Source organism: Aythya marila (genome assembly GCF_965140915.1).
Source record: "Aythya marila genome assembly, chromosome: 3".
Taxonomy (NCBI): domain Eukaryota; kingdom Metazoa; phylum Chordata; class Aves; order Anseriformes; family Anatidae; genus Aythya; species Aythya marila.
The window spans coordinates 109,235,208-109,241,207 of NC_139044.1; positions in this window are offsets into that span (position 1 = coordinate 109,235,208).

Sequence of the window (6,000 nt, forward strand, 5' to 3'; positions counted from 1 at the left end):
ATCATATTGCTAGAAGTTTGATGCTTTATAAAGGCTATGTGTCATGCAGCAGTCTTATATCATCAGTGGGAGAGACTGAAATGAAACTTCTTGGCTTCAGAGAGGAAAGTCTAGCGCTTAAACTGGAAAAGTTACAAAGAACCAGCATTTCACAGTGCAATATCTACTTTTTTTGTCTTCAATCTCCTGTCTCCTCCTCTCTGCTGGTGACACTTGTCCTTTATCAGCTCACAAGGCCACTCCTGAAGAGGTTGGGCTGGGGGAGCCCATCATTGCTGTCATACAGGGCTGTCACAGGCCTTGTCAAGTGCCTGATGTTACTGCATAGTCCCTCACCACTCCTTCCACACAGCCAGGGACTATCACCCTTTGTGCTAACATGACAACCAGCTTGACCCCTACAGCTCAAATCACACCCAGGCACCTTGAATTTTGGTACCTTGTGTGGGAACAGCTATGTGTGGGTACTAACTGTCACGACTCTACAACATATTTAATAGGGTATTCTTGTGAAATTAAAAAAAAAAAGAGGGAGGAGAGGGAGTGAGGGGAGTCCTGGGTCTTGTCCACTACTTATGAATTTCAACACAAACCATTGCAACAGTTCATAGAAGAGCATTGTACACCATCTGCTTTCTGTTCCCACTTTAATCTATTCCTTCTGAATCTGGCATCTTTTTCTGCCTCTAGCAGCAGTCTCAAAATATTTCCCCTTTCCCAAGCAGCCCGGTGGGTACAACATTTCCATGGAATGGAGATGTAAGACCCAATGTGATGTAGGCTTGGTCACTCACAACATGGTTGGCTACTCTCACTGGTCATAAATGAGGAGCAGTAGGCAGCACAATCTTCATTGTGTATTCTTTAGTTGAACTGGTCGTGACAGCTGTGTGGCTGCTTATGGCCAGACTGCCAGAACACATCTATGGGATTAAGTGTGTCCTCTTGGCCTGAGAATTCCCTGGGCTACTCCAGCATCTGCAAGATGAGAAACTTAGGTGCCGAGTATCTTTATTTGTAAATCCAGGGTGTGTAACTACCACAAACTTTGGACACACACCTATTTCAGAAGTGGCTTTGAGACTCACTCTCAAACTCTGCTCCTTACTTAACCTTGAAAGACCCACCCTAGGAGTCAAAGCTTCTTAACATTTTTGGCAACATTTATATAAATAGGGAAACATTGCAGCCTTAACTCTACTTAAAGTAATGCTCAGGTGAGGAAGTGGATATTTACCTAATGAAATCTTTCAGACAAATCTAATTGTGGCTACTGCAATATTTTCCCTCATGAAGGAAAATCTTTCTCTTTTCTGCTGAGACTTACATTTGCATTTATTTTGGTAGTAACAAATAATAATTCTGGTCTCATCACTAAATTATCTTGTTTGCTGCTCTAGCAGTTTTCTCACAGCATAACTAACTAGTGTTGATTTTTTCATACAGCAAATCATTTCTCCAAGGGTAACCATTTTAGGACTACTGTCTCCACAAGAACAGGGAAGATCTAAAGCTTAAATCACTGCAATGACATCTGTGGGTTTGGGATCAAGAACCAACAGCCCTTACAGCAGTCTGATCAGGGAGACAAGCTGCTGAGATAAGTGCTTCCTAAGTACAAGTGTCCTCTCAAGGACTTCGAAAAAGTGCAGCAAGTTTATTCAGACCAACCAGAAAGCTACCATTGGCATTGGAAAGCAGTAAAATAGAACGCTTGTCCAGAATAAACTAGAAGTGACTAATCACTAAAACCCCTTACATTTTTGATTGTTTGTGAGGTCAGATGTTTCCCCATTCTCCCATTTGGACACATCTCATAACCTCAGTTCTGATTGTTGTTCTTTGCCATGCCACAACTCTGTGCCATACGCGATTTCACGGTTCTTTTCCAGTAATTAACGTAATACCAGAGGGCAAGAAGGGGTTGTGGCCGAAAATTAATGCTATAGCAAAAGCCCATTAATCACGTCTTTCTACAAGCCAAATTAACTACAGAAGGTAGTGCTGATAACACGACAAAAATTAACTACAGAAAGCTGCTAAAAATATGTAAATACACCCTAAGCTTTTGGAACTTCTGCCTTTAAAAGATTTTAAAAGAACAAAATGATGATTTTCATTAGAGAAAACAACATATTAACTTTTTTTTTTTTCTGTGCAGTATTAGAAACAGAAGATCAACACAACAAAAAATGAATATAATTTCTCACTGGATCTTATTTTCTGTTTATTGGTTTCTAACCAGGATCTAATCTGTGAAGGACAAAAAAAAAAAAAAATGCTTTCATTTCTGATGTAATCCTGTTGCCTACAGATGTGCATTTAATAATGAGCAATTATTGACTTCTAGACATGTGAGCCTAGAAGAGGGAAAAAACTTTCCCAAAATAATTAATTGCACGACTTTTCATTTTAAAATGGCAATGTCCTTAATATTTAACAACAACTTACATCTTCTGAGTAATGGAAAAATTCACCTTGGGTGTTTCATGCTGGGAAAAAAAAATAATAATAATAAAAAAAATGTTAAATGCTTATGACCATGATCACAGAAGTCAATGAAGAGATTTGGACTTTGGATCAGGTTTCAACTTTTCCCAAGAAAAAATCCATCTTCCTGAGGCAGAAGAAAGCAACCGCCATGTATAAAATTTGCTTATAGAGTAGGCATAAAAACTGTATGCTTATCTCTGAAAAGAAACCACATAAAGCACAAAGGGTCTTTAGTCTGCAATTTCATGTTTAGAAGAATTTACATCAGATTGAAGCATTTCATCAGGTGGAAGCATTTCATCAGGTGGAAGATATAATCTAATTCTCCCAGGAAGCCAATTAACAGTTCCATGGACTTTGAGTAGGATTCAGCTGCCATAGCTGAAAATCTGAAAGTCAGATGTCTATGCTTGAACTAATCCCTAAATTCTCTTTAGGGTCAAAGAGAGAAGTAGCCACCTCCAAGAAGCAATTTATCTTATGCTACAATAGACACTCCAGCAGGGTAGCTGGAGATGCCTAATACCCTATCTGGGAGCTGAAATATTCACATATTTCAATTTTACACATTCAGCTTCAGATCTATGCAGCTGGGCTAGATGCACAAACTATAGGTGTGTGTTTAGATCAATATGTTTAGATCAATAAACCATACAAAAATCCAACAGCCAAAAGACAGCTGAACTATATCCTTCTTTGGCATAAAAAGTGAACAAGAAATATTGATTTAGCTCAAAACCTAAAATACCTCCTTGGATCCTCACTATTTTTATAGACTACTATTGGGAAAACTAGGTAGAAAAATGTGGAAGGGGAAAAATTAGGAAAAGGCAAGATTTTCTACAGAATATTTTCACTTTTGGAGTGATATTTGGTAAAAAAGTCAATTATCCACTGAAAATAATTTTATTATACAAGAAAACGAACTACGGATATTTAATCAAAAACCCAGTGTTCCTTCAGCTATTCAGACACATTAGCTTAAAGCTAACATCTGAAGTGGACCAAAACATTTTTTATAAAATTTCTTTAAATTTAAACAGAAGTTTGGACACCAATGTTTCTGAAATCCAAAGCAGATATACTCTGTGTGACAGACAGAGAGAGAGAGACATAGTCCACCTGCCTTATCAAAAATTATTGGAAAGATTCAAATCAGACCTTGACATGTGAGGTGAAAACAGATGTTTCAACCCACAAAAAGCTATTCACAAAAATGTTTGAGGTTTTGTTTCTCTTCCAATGAAAAATTAAAATAAATAGTCATATTTTGAGATTTTGGAGGAGTAAACAGAAACCACCAGAAAGACATTTTTTAGCCCACATCATTCTGGTTGTATCACAAGCACTTAGATCCTGACAACACCAAGACAGTGACTATCAGCAAAAAAACGATGTATCATTTAATGACATTTCCCATTGCTCTCCCCTGCTCTACTTTGCCAACAACACCTTCTGCCCAGAGTTAGCAAACCCAAACAGTGAAAGGAGGAAGAGGAAGGCAGAAGCAGCCTGTCAAAGACTCTTGTTGCTCACCAAACAGCAGAGGCAGAACAGCTCTCCTCAGAAACATTCCTCTGGATTTACACTGGAGTAAATTAGAGAAGAAGTCACTGCAATAATATAAAACTGTTTACAGTTTTAATAGGAAAGAAGGTTAAAAATACAAAGTGAAGCATCTTTTTCATATTACCAATATTTTTAAAACTTTATCAGACTCAAATTTAGCTTTTAAATGTAGGATAGAATCAGAACCAGGTTTCAAGTTCACCAATCCACTTATGTTTTGTGCTTTCTGCTACAAAGAGAGGTAAGTTTATTAAATCAAAGTTCGTGGAACTGGAATCTATAAAGCCAAATGTACATATCCTGGTCATTGTTCAGTGCTGATTTGTTTTGTGATTATTTAGAATGACCAAAAGGCAAACCAATGTCTGAAAAGGAACACTGGAGAAAAAGGAGGAAAAAAAAAAAAAAAAAAAAAAAAACACTTCTTAGTACACCCATATGCTTCAGAAGAAGAAATGCATGGAAATTTGTCTAACTCAGGGAAAGGTTATTAGTCCTTGGAGAAAGGAACACAAGTGCTATATCCCTGTAAAATTTGGAGGTGACTGAATAACCTCATGCTGGACCAAATACAGACCCATTAAAATCGCTGGGAACCTCTCCATTGACTACAATAGGCTTTGGATAAGGTCTCTTTTCCTTTTTTAGGCAAGGCAACACAAGATGGGGTGAAATACTATCTCCACTGAAGTCAATGGGTTTTTTGCCACTGACTTCATTTGGACCAAGATTTCACTCCTCCTCCATTAGCAGAATATAAAGTGTGTTTTCCGGATCTAATCTGCTGGTTGTGAAAGAAGACAGGAACGAAAAACTGCCACTCCATCCAAAACTCAGCATATAGCATGAAATGACAATATTACTGTTTCCAAGTGGCATGAGATACTCAAAAGAAAAATGTCAATGGAACACAAAGCAGCACAAGTGTGTACTAGAGACTAAATTACCAAAATTTCCCACAAATATGCTTCATATTGTAAACTGTGAGCATAGAATATTTGTGGCACATAAAATAAGGAAAACAAAAGTGTTAAACAAAAGATAGATGTTACATTTCTAGAAATCCCCAACCAAACACTATTTCCTTAAACTGTTCTTAAGATATTCTGTGCATAATTGACCAGAAGGAAGGAAGGAAGGAAGGAAAGAGAGAGAACGAGAGAACGAGAGAGAGAGAGAGAGAGGGAGAGAGAGAGAGAGAGAGAGAGAGAGAGAGAGAGAGAGAGAGAGAGAGAGAGAGAGAGAGAGAGAGAGAGAGAGAGAAAGAAAGAAAGAAAGAAAGAAAGAAAGAAAGAAAGAAAGAAAGAAAGAAAGAAAGAAAGAAAGAAAGAAAGAAAGAAAGAAAGGAAGGAAGGAAGGAAGGAAGGAAGGAAGGAAGGAAGGAAGGAAGGAAGGAAGGAAGGAAGGAAGGAAGGAAGGAAGGAAGGAAGGAAGGAAGGGAAGGAAGGAAGGAAGGAAGAAAGAAAGAAAGAAAGAAAGAAAGAAAGAAAGAAAGAAAGAAAGAAAGAAAGAAAGAAAGAAAGAAAGAAAGAAAGAAAGGGAAAAGAAAGAAAAGAAAGAGAGAGAGAAAGAGAGAGAGGAAAGAAAGAAAAAGAAAGAGAGAGAGGAAAGAGAGAAAGAGAACGAAAGAAAGAGAAAGAGAGAGAGAAAGAGAGAAAGAGAAAAAGAGAGAAAGAGAGAAAGAGAGGACAGAAAGAAAGAAAGAGAGAGACAGAAAGAAAGAGAGAAAGAGAGAAAGAAAGAGAGAAAGAGAGAAAGAGAGAAAGAGAGAAAGAAAGAGAGAGAGAGAGAGAGAGAAAGAGAGAAAGAGAGAAAAGAGAGAAAGAGAGAAAGAGAGAGAGAAAGAGAGAAAGAGAGAAAGAGAGAAAGAGAGAGAAAAGAAGAAGAAAGAAAGAGAGAAAGAAAGAAGAGAGAAGAAAGAGAGAAAGAGAGAAAGAG